Below are 12,530 nucleotides of genomic sequence, written 5' to 3' on the forward strand. Positions count from 1 at the left end.
GAGGATGGATGTCCGGCAGGTGACAACACCAGATGTCAACTACATCCTGCACTTGGGCTACCAGCAGCACAGACCAGTCTCCCCATGCCTCCCAAAAGGCCTCCCCTGCCCTGGCCAGTGTGGCTCAGTTGGTTGAGCATCGCCCCATGCACCAAGGTTGCCAGTTTGATTCCCCATCAGGGCACGTGCCTGGGTTGCAGGCTGAGTCCCCTGTAGGGAGCATGCAGGGGGCAGCTGATCAGTACTCCCTTTCACAGTGATGTTTCTCTCTCCCTCTCCCTTCCCCTCTCTCTAAAAAAAATTAGTTAAAATAAAATCTTTTAAAAAAATGCCTCCAGCCCGGACAGCAAGGTTCAGCGGTTGAGCATCGACCTGTGATCCAGGAGATCTCGATTCCATTCCCGGTCAGGGCACAGGCCCGGGTTGTGGGCTCGATCCCCAGTGTGGGGCATACAGGAGGCAGCCGATCAATGACTCTCATCATTGATGTTTCTATCTCTCTCCCTCCCCCTTCCTCTCTCTGAAATCAATAAAAATACATATATTTTTAAAAATGCCTCCACGCAACCCATTGCACCCAAACTATGTCCAAGCACTGCCCTCTCCTGCACCCCAAACAGAGACAACCTAAAGGTATGTCCATAGACAGAGCTGAGTCCACGATCCCTGGGTGAATTCCATTAACCTCGGGGGGGTCTGAGTGTGGTTTCCAGAGGTCCAGCAGCATAGGCTGAATGGTAAATTAACCCCCTCTCTTAACATATGTCTTATGCAACAGTGGAGAAAGAAAAAAACTGCAACAAAAACCCCTTTGGGAAGAGACCATAAGGAGAGCCTATTAAGGTGGCCCCACCCATATTGTTCAGCTTATGAAAAGAGCTAGGACTCCCTCCTGGCCATGGATGGGTTCCGGGCCGGCCACTTGGGGCTGTCCCTGCTTCGTCCCTGAGCGATCCCCTCGTCTGCTGACCTTCACTGCTGGGTCAGCCCATAACAGCATCCAAGCCAGGCCTGGCTCCAAAGCCCCTGCTCGCCTGTAGCCTCAGGTCTAGGAGGCAGCCACGGGGTGACGTTGGTGAGGAAGGCGGGGGTGACACTGTGGCGGCTCTGACAGTCAGGGAGACACACTCAGTGTGGGAAGCAGTAAGCGCTCCGATGACTGTGGGCACGAACACTCGGCACTGCCCAGCCCCAGGCGGGTTCCAGGAGGGGGTGTCTGCACGGAGCCCCGAGAGGTGAGCAGGCTACAGGCCGGAGGGGGAGTGTGCCTGGTGGAAGGCAAACGGGGGGCCGGTGGCCGAAGCCTGAGAGGGGGCACAGCTTGCTTAGATGCCTGGAAACAGGTGAGCATGGCCAGGGCAGAGAACTCAAAGAGGGGCCGGGAGAGGAAAGAGGGGCTGAAGGGCTGCAGGGCATCCTGGGGGGTGGGGGCCATGCCCGGGGCTCACAGTCTGGGAGACACTGGGGGGCTCCAGGGAAGTGCTGATGTCAATCAGGTCCCATCTGTGAGGGCAGTGACATCGGCCCCATTTGGCACACAGAGAAATCGAGGCGCCCAGAGATCATGGCAGCCGGTAGAGGCAGAATGTGGCCGGGCCCTGACTCTGGGAGGCCCCTCGAGACGCGTTACTCCCCGGAGGTGGGGTACGCGGCAGTGGGCAGACCCCCCGCCAGGTGGTCTTTTACTCACTGGACGTCAGGGGGCTTGTTTCTCTTCTCTGAACGGCGACTCTAAGGCACAGATACCTCACCCTGCGGGGCTATTAGGGGTGACCACCAAGTGGTGGGCACCACGGGCCTGGACATGGACATGTGGGAAACAGGAGCAGCCTGGTGGCCCCGCGACTGAGCATGGCCGTCGGCACTGCTGTTGCTGTGGTTACTGGGAGCGGGGCTGGAGCAGAGGCATCTTCCTGAGTCACGGCCTCGCCGCCTCCCGCAGCCCGAGGCCCGCACCCCCCCCACGGCCGCCCCGTGTAATCATCGCTTTAATTAGAATGAGTTCATCAGCGTCTGGAGGCGCAGGGAACAAAGGAAGCAAGGACAGCAATTACTTTCTGGGGACCGTGCCTGGAGCTTTGGAAGTTTCCTAGGAAGAGAAGCCAGTGTGGGTGGCGCAGAAGGATTCCGCCGGGGGTTGGGGTGGGGGGACACCTTCCTCTCTGTGCCTGGGTTTTTGAGGGGGTCGTGGGATTTCTGAGGCTAAGTGTTCCAGCTCCCTGTCAAGGTCCCTGGTCCGGGCCCAGGGTGTCGGAGTTGAGTGAGCTCTTATCTACCCCACATGGTGAAAGGAGTGCCCCTATAGATGGGAAATGTCTCTCGGTTTTGTCGACGTGGGAAACGGGAGGCTTGTTTTGGTTAAAATTGCTCCCTGACTGGAGGCAAGTTGTGTGTCGCCCTCTCTGCTCACTTGCTCCAAACCAGTGCATCCTTCAAGGCCACGAAGCGGGAGAGCCCTCCTGGGACCCACCCAGCGCCACAGGGGAGCTTTGGCCCTGAACTGTCTCTGCCAGTGCTCCCAATAAAAATAGGACGCAGGCTACATTCCCAAAGTAAAGGTTTCTAGTCACCACATTTACAAAAGCAAAAAGAAACAGGTGACATCGACGTTAATAATTCTATTTAGTCCAAAATATCCAAAATATTGTCATTTCACCATGTCATCAATAATAAAAAGTATTACTTTTTTATATGAAGTCTCCCAAATCCGGCGTATATTTTACACATAATTCAGACTGGCCACATTTCGAGCGCTCAGTAGCCACGTGTGGCCAGTGGCTGCCACACTGGACAACGCAGGTCTATTCTGTGTTAACACTGGGTGATGGCCTTGTCTCCATTTATCACCTGGGCACATTTCCTTCCTGCGGAACGGTGGCCCAGTGAGGGTGTCCTCCCCCCTCCAGGAAGCCTGGCACAGTGCCTGGCTCTTGGGAGGAGCTTAGTGATTGTTGTGCAGTGAATGAATGATTTCTGAGGGTCCCTCACCCTCCTATGAAGAAATGGGGCTAGGAGGCGAGGGTCTCTAACTCCCTGGGTGGGGCAGAGGCCCAGCAATTCTGCTCCAAGTTTCCTTTTCCTTCCCCCACCGCAGGAGCCCGCAGGAAGGAGGAACCGGTGGGACCTGAGGTGGGCTCTAGCCCCTGGCATTCACTCATTTGAAATATCAGCCCTGATGTGTGTGCCCAGGAAAGGACAGCAGGTCAGGCCATCAAGGGGGCAGGGGGAGGCATTTCACTCCCCACATCCTATTCCTTAGTTTCACCCAGACATTTATTCAACCATAAATGCTTATTAGCTCCTTAGTTTGCTCATTTAGGAGACATCCTCGGAGCACTTCATTTAAGCCAGGCATTTGCTAGTTGCTGGTGCATTTTATAGATAAATAAACCATCCTACCTCCTGCTCTGCAGTCCTCTGGGGCACTTGTTCTAGAAGAACGTGAATAAATTGGAATAAGCATAGTGGACGAGCGATGGCCATATAAAACTAACACACGACTTCCTTCCCCCACTGGCTGCAAGTCCACTTCCTTCTCCCTCCATCGGCTGTATTCCTACTGTGTGCCAGGCACAGTGTCAGGCGCTCTTCTCATCATCTCATCCAACCCCCCCTTCTAGAGACAGTACCTGGAACACAGTAGGTGCTCTGGAAATATGTTCTGAATGGACGAATGGAATATTTGCTGAATTAAAGAATGAATGAATGAATTCTTCCTCAATTTATAATGATTTGTTTTTGCATTGATCTGACTAAAATATAGGCAGGGACCATAGGGTATAAGACATATGGATTCTACAGTCATCTGGGCCGGGGTTCAAATCCTGGCTTGGTCCCTATTTGCTGAGTGACCTGAGTGGGTTTCTTAACCTCTCTGAGCCTGTGTTTTCTGGGGTCTGGAGGAAACACATGCGAGATGCTACACCTGTGTGTGGCATGGCCTCGGTGCTCAGTAAAAGGGAACGGAATTGGACTGCAATTTCCTAACAGAGGCCTGGGGAGGCCTGGAGGAGAGAAGGTTAATTTTGGCTGGGAGGATGATAGGCCAACATCAGAATTATCTGGGGAGCATGTACAATCCTGCTTGCAGAGTCCCCTCCCAGAAAATCTGATTTAGGAGGTATCTGTCTGCCTTTAACAAGGTCCCTGGTGATCTGGATTCTGATCAAGGGATCGCCTTTTGAAAAACACCGGGGGAGACTCTGTGGTGAACAGATAGGAAAAAAAACGTGTCTCACTGAGAGAACTTACAGAGAAGGGAGCGTGGGGCCCAGGCCTTTAAGGACAGCAGGATTTCCTGTGCATTTTGCTGACCCTGCTGTCGCCCTCAATTTTGTCTGCCTGATAAGAGGAAGAGGGATCCTGGGCCATCTTCGCCCCAGCGATGTGCCCTGAATAATTTATCAAGTCACTCAGTGAGGACCTCATGAATTCTTAAACCCTTATAAGGGCCTCCCAGGAAAGGAGAGCACCACCCCGTGGGCCTCCAAGGCCCCCTGCCCTCTCCATCTGTGTCCCAGATGAGGCTCAAAGGACAAGGTCAGGCCCCCTGCTGTGACCTTCAGGCTAAAACCTTTAAAGGCATGGAATGTCCCTCCCTGAAGGATCCCAAGCTCTCTGCCAACATGAATTATGTATCCAGTACTTGGCATGGAAGCTGCCTGGAGACTGTCCCTGGAATCCAAACCCTCTAAGTGTACTGTGCAAAGATGTACCCCTTCCCCGGCCCCGCACCAAGCTGCCAGGCTGAGAGCACGCAGATGACCCAAAACCCAGGACCCACGGGGCCCACAGCAGGTTGCCTCTCCCAACAAGCAAAGAAATTCAAAAATGGAGAAATGCTATGGAAACGATAAAATAAGGTGCCTGTCCTCACTGGATCACATGGATGAGGTCACCCAAGCAGAATTATAGAGAAGAGACTGATATTTCTAATGCACAGATCTGTGGTGCGCTTACCAGTCGGTGGGTGGGGCCAGCCAGGTGCCCAGGCGTCCACATTTAAGGAAGCCCGCGCCTCAGGGCCGCACCTGAGAATGAGCGCCGCCTTGAGGTTCGTGTCTCCTTAAACCTAGTCTTAGTCCTGGCGAATTCAACGGAGAGGGGAGAAGTCATTACAGTAAATGGTGCTGGCACAAGTGGCCATCCTTTTGGGAAAGACAAAAAAAGAAAGAACCTCAAGCTTTACTTCACGTCATATATAAAACCAAAAATAGAGCATAGACGTAAACATAAAAGCTGTAACTGTAAAACTTCTGGGAATAAAATAAAAGGGAGACAATCTTAATGACCTCGAGATAGGCAAAGATAGGTCACAAAAAATCATGAGTCATTAAAAAAAAAAAAAAAAAAGAACAGTTGGATTTTATCAAAACTAAAAAATTTTCTGTAAAAAAAAACCCACCATTAAGAAAATGGAAAAAGCCACGGACTGAGAGAAAACATCTGCAGTGTGTATATCTGACATTGCATTGTATCCAAAACACATAAAGAACTCTTACACCTCAATAATGAAAAAATGAGTGATCCATTTTTTAAAAATGGACAAAAGATGACAATAGGACTTCACAGAAGAAAATATATGAATGGTCGATAATGGGCAGGTGGGAAATATGCTCAACACCATGGGTCAGCCGAGAAACGCTCATTTAAACTGTAAGTACCACTTACACCCACTGAACAGCTGAATTATAAACAATGAAAACACCCAGGGCTGGTGACAATATGAAGCAACCGGAGTTCTCACACACCATTGGTGTGAATGGAAAATGGACAAACACTTTGTAAACAGTTGGGCAATTTCTTATCAACGGAAAAACCAGCAATTCCACTCCGACGTTACTATGCAAGAAAATGAACACAAAATGTCTATGCAGAGACGTGTACACAAATGCTCATAGGCGCTTTATTCAAAATAGCCAAAAAACTTGGAAACAACCCACATGTCCATTGCCGGGAGAATGAATGGGCAAGCCAACTGGAACATCCATACATCAGAGCGCTATTCAGCAATAAAAACGGAGCTGCCAGTATGTGCGGGAATATGGGTGATTCTCAGAAACGTCACGCTGAACAGAAGAAGCCAGGCAAAGAAAAGAGCACATTCTCTATGAATTCGCCTACAGAAAAATCTCAGAAAGATGCATCTAACCTGTAGTGAGAGACACCTGCCTGGTCAGTGGTTGGATCACCTGGAGAACAGAAACCTGAGGCTGCAGGTAGGGTGGTGGTGGACTGCAGAGGGACAAGAGGGAACTTGCAGGGGTGAGGGGAATGTCCTCTATCTTGATTATAGCTCTGGTTACATGGGTGCGTATAGGACTCTTTAACCCACATATGTAAAATGGTCACATGCATGAAAATTATACATCAATAGAGTGGTTTAAAAACACTTCAAGCTTTTGTTGGCAACTTTTTAAGGAGAACCTCTGGTCTTCCTTCTCACTCTGAATGCGGTAACCAATGTGGGATGTTTTCTGATCCCAAGATGGCAGTGGACTGAGTGGAAGCTACAGGGACACTCTCCCAGGACCAAACTGGAATGACAACTAAAATGTAGAAAAACCACCCTGAATAGTCAACTGCAACTGAAGACAAGCTGGAGAGCACCCTCATAACCAAGGAGGAGAAGTGGAGACCACATAGAGACGGGTAGGAAGTGTGGAGGTGAGAGGGCTGGCTGGGCTCCTGCAGGCAGCAGCTGAAGGTCCAGAGGGCTATCTCAGCTGTGTGGGGTTCCCACTGAGGACTCTGGGGCCTAAACCCCAGGCTGGGCTCCCCAGCCAAGAGCACCAGAACTGAGAAAGCTGCCCACATAACATCTGGCTCTGAAAAGCAGCGAGGTTTCTGTCAGCCAGGGAGAGACAGCTGGAAATGCAGGCACCCTCTTAAAGGTCCAACATACAAAGTTTTGTGTGCAGCCACTCACCTTGGGCTCCGGTGGAAGGAGGGAAGAGTGGACTAGAGCTGTGTGAGGAGAATCCAGGGGTGCTGGTTTGGGGGGTATAGAGCTCAGAGGGCAGTCATCTGGATTCCTGTGCTGAGTCATTCCCCCATACAGCAGAGGACTTCTTTCTCAGGCAGACATTCACCATCCAAGTAGCTTTTGCCTAGGGAGGGGGAGGGAGGAAGCAATTGCCCCATCCTGTTGGGAAACCTCTCCCCACCCTGTGGAGTTTCTACAGCCTGAGGCTCATTAAAAGACTGAATAACAATCAGCTGCTTCACCCCGTAGAGTTTCCACAGATTGAGGTTCATTAAGAGACTGAATAACAGTCAGCCTCTGGGTGCTTTGAGTCTTTGCCTGATTGTCTTCTAGTCCCAGGGCTTGGAAAAGCAGACCTTGTTACATATCTTTGTCCTGTCCAAACACACCCAGCCCCAGCAGAGGGAACCACAAACCGTGGAGTGCAGAGAGCTTCAAACAGGGTTCTCAAGGCCAGTCACAAACAGCATCTGACATTGACCTACACCAGAGACCATCTAAAAGACTGGGAGTCCTAGCAGACCTACCTAATACATAGAAACAAATCCAAACCGGCAGCCAAAATGGGGAGACAAAAAAACAAGCCCCAAATGAAAGAACAAAAGAATTCTCCAGAAGAAGAGCTAAACAAAATGAAGATAAGCAATCTATCAGATATGGAGTTCAGAATACTGAGCGTAAGGATACTCAACAGCATGAGAAAAGAAATGGAAAGTATGAAGGAAATTAAGACCAACAAAGTAGAAATTTTTAAAAAAACAACCATTGGAAGGAATAAACAGATTAGGGGAAGCTGAGGATCAGATGAGACAAGGTAGGGGGAAAAAAATCACTCAATCAGAGCACCAAAAAAACCCCCCAAAAAACAAGAAGCAGAACAAACAAACAAACAAACAACAATTAAAAACAGGACAGTTTAAGGGAGCTGTGGGACAACATCGAACATAAAAATATTCACATCACAGGAGTGCCAGAAGAGGTAGAAAGTAAGCAAGGTTTAGAGAACCTGTTTGAGGAAATAATGGCAGAAAACTTCCCTAACCTGGTCAAGGAAAAAGACATACTAGTTCAGGAGGCACAGAGAGTCCCAAGCAAGAAGAACTCAAAGAGGCCCATGCCCAGACACATCATAATTCACACGCCAAAAATTCAAAACAGAGAGAATCCTAAAGGCAGCAAGAGAAAAGCAATCTGTTACCTACAAAGGAATTCCCATAAGGCTATCAGCTGATTTCTCATCAGAAACTCTAGCCCAGCCGGGTGTGGCTCAGTGGTTGAGCGTTGGCCTAGGATCCAGGAGATCCGGGTTCAATTTCAGTCAGGGCACATGCCCGGGTTGCAGGCTCGATCTCCAGTCGGGGGCGTGTAGGAGGCAGCCGATCAATGACTCTCTCGTCATTGATATTTCTCTCTCTCCGTTTCTCTTCCTCTCTCTGAAATCAATAAAGACATATTTGAGAAAGAAAGAAAGAAAGAAAGAAAGAAAGAAAGAAAGAAAGAAAGAAAGAAAGAAAGAAAGAAAGAAAGAAAGAAAGAAAGAAAGAAAGAAAGAAAGAAAGGAGGGAGGGAGGGAGGGAGGGAGGGAGGGAGGGAGGGAGGGAGGGAGGGAAGGAAGGAAGGAAGGAAGGAAGGAAGGAAGGAAGGAAGGAAGGAAGGAAGGAAGGAAGGAAGGAAGGAAGGAAAGAAGGAAAGAAGGAAAGAAGGAAAGAAGGAAAGAAAGAAAGAGAGAGAAGAAAGAAACTCTACAGGCCAGAAGGGAATGGCATGAAGTATTCAAGGTGATGCAAAACAAGGATCTAAAACCAAGACTATCCAGCAAGGCTATCATTCAAGATAGATGGTGAAATAAAGAGCTTCCCAGACCAAAAAAAGGCAAAAGGAGTTTATCACCACCAAGCCAGCATTGTGGGAAATGTTAAAGAGTCTGCTGTAATAAGAAGTTGAAATAAAGAGAATAAGAAACACAGGCATAAAGAAATAAAGTGGCAATAGATAAGTACCTATCAATAATAACCTTAAATATAAATGGAGTAAATGCTCCAATCAAAAGACATAGGGCAGCTGAATGGATAAAAAAACAAGACCCAAATATATGCTGTCTACAGAGACCCACCTCGGAACAAAAGACACACAGCCTGGAAAAAAAAGAATTTCTGGAGGACTTTAAGGGAGAGCTCGACAGCAATACAGTCATAGAAGGGAACTTTAACACCCCACTGACTTTACTGGATGGACCTTTCAGACAAAAAATCAACAAGGAAACAATGGCTTGAAATGACACACTAGGTCAGATGGATGTAATTGGCATTTACAGAACATTTCACCCCAAAGCTGCAGAATAGGCATTCTCCTCAAGTGCACATGGGACATTCTCAAAGACAGACCACATGTTAGGACACATAACAAGTCTCTACAAGTTCAAGAAGAATGAAATCATATCAAGCATCTTCTCGGACATTTACACCATGGAATACTATGCAGCTGTAAAAAAGAAGGATCCCTTACCCTTGGAGACAGCATGGGGGGACCTGGAGAGTATTATGCTGAGTGAAATAAGCCAGCCAGAGAAAGACAAGTGTCACATGATCACACTCATATGTGGAATCTAATGAACAAAATAAATTGATGAACAAAATAGATCCAGAAAACACAGAAGCATGGAACAGACTGATGAATCTCAGGGGGAAGGGAGGGGGTGGTGGGTGGGTGGATGGCGAGAGATTAACCTAAGAACTTATATACATTTATGCATAACCCATGAATACAGACAATAGTGTGGTGAAGGCTGGGGGAGGGGTGCAGGAAGGAGGGGGTCAATGGGGGAGGGAAAGGGGGACATTTGTAATACTTTCAACAATAAAGATGATTTTTTTTAAAAATAGTTCTGCTCACTGCTAGGACATGGTAGAATTTAAAAACAGACCCAAGTCGGACAGGTCCTTGTCTTCTTTTTTCGGAGATGAGGGAACTGGGGCCCAGAGAAGAGAGCCTTGTCCAAGGACACACAGCTTGACCTAGACATTGACTACAAGGTGTCACTCAGGGAGGTTTGGGTTTAAAACATTAAAACAAAACAAGCAAACAGACAGATGTCCTCAGCATTCCTCCTGTCCCTTCTCTCTTTTTCTTCATGGCTGAGTCCTGGGAGAGTGCTTGGTTCCCCAGAGCAAGGACCAGCCTGCCCGGCGGGTCACTCCCTCGTCGCGTGGGCAGCGAGGGGCTGCAGGAGCCGGTGCTCTGCTTTTCAGCTGAGCCACCTTGTGCAGGTCTCTCCACCGGCACAGTTGTCTTGCCTGCCACCCAAGTCCTTGTGAGGAGCCAACGGAAACAGGAATGTCTGCTCTCACCACTCTTTGAACCCAGTGCTAGCAATTCTGGCCAGCACATAAGCAAGTCAAGGAAAGACATTATTGGTCACACGATGCAAGGTGGATAAATCAAAATAAATAATATTTCTATATACAGTAGCACCCCTTATCCAGATGGGATACATTCCAAGACCCCCAAGTGGCTGCCTGAAACCTCGGACAGGACCACCCTAGATGTACTATGTTTTTCCCATACATATATACCTTTCACTAAAAGAAAGCACTTTACGAATTCTCTTTGGCATATTCGAATTGCCAGCATCACTATCTTTGCGCTTTGGGGCCGTTACTAACTCAGGGTGACGGACACAAGCCCTGTGTTACTGTGACAGCTGATCTGACATCGGAGATGGCTGCTAAGTGACGAATGGGTGGGAAGCCGACACAGGGATGACTTATGTCCCGGGCAGATGACGTGGGATGGTGCCAAGATTTCATCACGCTACTCAGAACAGTGTGCAGTTCAAAACTTATGAATTGCTTATTTCTAGAATTTTCCATTTAATGTTTTTGGGCAGCAGTGGACCACAGGTAACTGAAACTGAGGAAAGCAAAACCATGGATAAGGGGGGATTACTGTACTAGCAATAAACACATGGACACCAAAATTACAAGTACAATCACTAAAAAAAGAAAGAAAGACAGACTTAGGTGTGAATTTAACAAATATATCTAGGACTCGTATGCTGCAAACTACACAGCACTGATGAAAAAAATCAAGTAAGACCTAAATAAATACGGATATGCTATCTTCATGGGTTGGAAGACTCACATAGTAAAGATGTAATGTCTTCCCAATTTGATTCATAAATTTAACCAGTCTTCCCCAGCAGGATTCGTCTGTAGATACAGATAAGGTAGAGAAAGAAAACAACTGGAAAAGCTAAAACACTTTTGAAAAAGAAGAATAAATGAGAGGAATCGGTCTACCCCGTTTCAAGACTTATCATCTAAGCAGACTAATCAAGACCGTAGTGTCGGCAAAGGGCGGACACATAGGTCAGTGAGACAGAATTAAGAACCCAGCAATGGACCCACCCAAATGTGCCCGGCTGATTTTGACGAGAGTGTAAGAGTAATGCAGTAGGGGAAAGAAAGTCTTTCTGACAAACAGTCCAGAAGAAAATACGAACTTCTGCAGAAGTCTCATATCTGATATAAATGTTAACTCAAACTGGATCGTGGACTTAAATGTAAAATATAAAACTATAAATATTTTAGAAGACAACAGGAGACCTTTGGGAACTAAGGCTAGGCAAAGAGTTAGAGTTAACACTGGAAGTAGAACCCATAAAAGTAAACAGTAGCAGATTGGATTTCATCAAAATTGAAGACAGCTCCAGAGGTCAGGCAGAGGGAGGTCAGCCCTCCCCTTCCTCTGTGTTCTGCTCAGGCCCTCACAGGGTTGGGTGATGTCCACTCATAACAGGGAGGGCCATCCGTTTTGCTCAGTCCACCAATTCAAATGCTTATCTCTTCCAGAAACACCCTCATGGACAAATCCAGAAATAAAGTTTACCCAGCTATCTGGAGTCTGGCGGCCCAGTCAAGTTGACACATAAAATGGACCATCAGGGTAACAAAATCAGGATAGAATTGATGTAGGGAGAGGTGAGCAACAACGGACAGAAGAGACGAGAGAAACAGACCCACACCTACGTGGAAACCTGACAAACAGAAAGGGCTGGAATGGCCAATAAAGGGGCTGGGATAACTGATTATTAATACAAGAAAAATTAAAGTGCTTCTTAACCCATGCCAAAAACTAATCAGTTTCAAAAGAGCTGAAATACGAAAAATTAAATAAAAAAACTACAGGAGAATATCCTTATGGTCTCAAGCTGGGAAAGGATTTCTTAAACAAGGGCTAATTGTATAGAAAATGATTAATAACAGACAAAATTCAAATTAAGATCTTCCGCTCTGCGATTCTTCTTATAAGGGCACTAATCCCATCATGAGAGCTCCACCCTCATGACCTAATTACTTCTCAAAGGCCCCATCTCTAAATACGATTATATTGGGGATTAGGGTTTCAACCTATAAATTTTGAGGGGAAGGCGAGCATGCAGTGTCTAGTAGTCAGTAAGGCACTGGTCCCATTCCCACTGCCCCTGCTGGGCTCCCAGCTGCTGGGTGACCTTGAACAAGCCCCACGATCTCTCTGTGCCACAGCT

Source organism: Miniopterus schreibersii (assembly GCF_964146895.1).
Source record: "Miniopterus schreibersii genome assembly, chromosome: 1".
In the NCBI taxonomy this organism is placed as follows: Eukaryota; Metazoa; Chordata; class Mammalia; order Chiroptera; family Miniopteridae; genus Miniopterus; species Miniopterus schreibersii.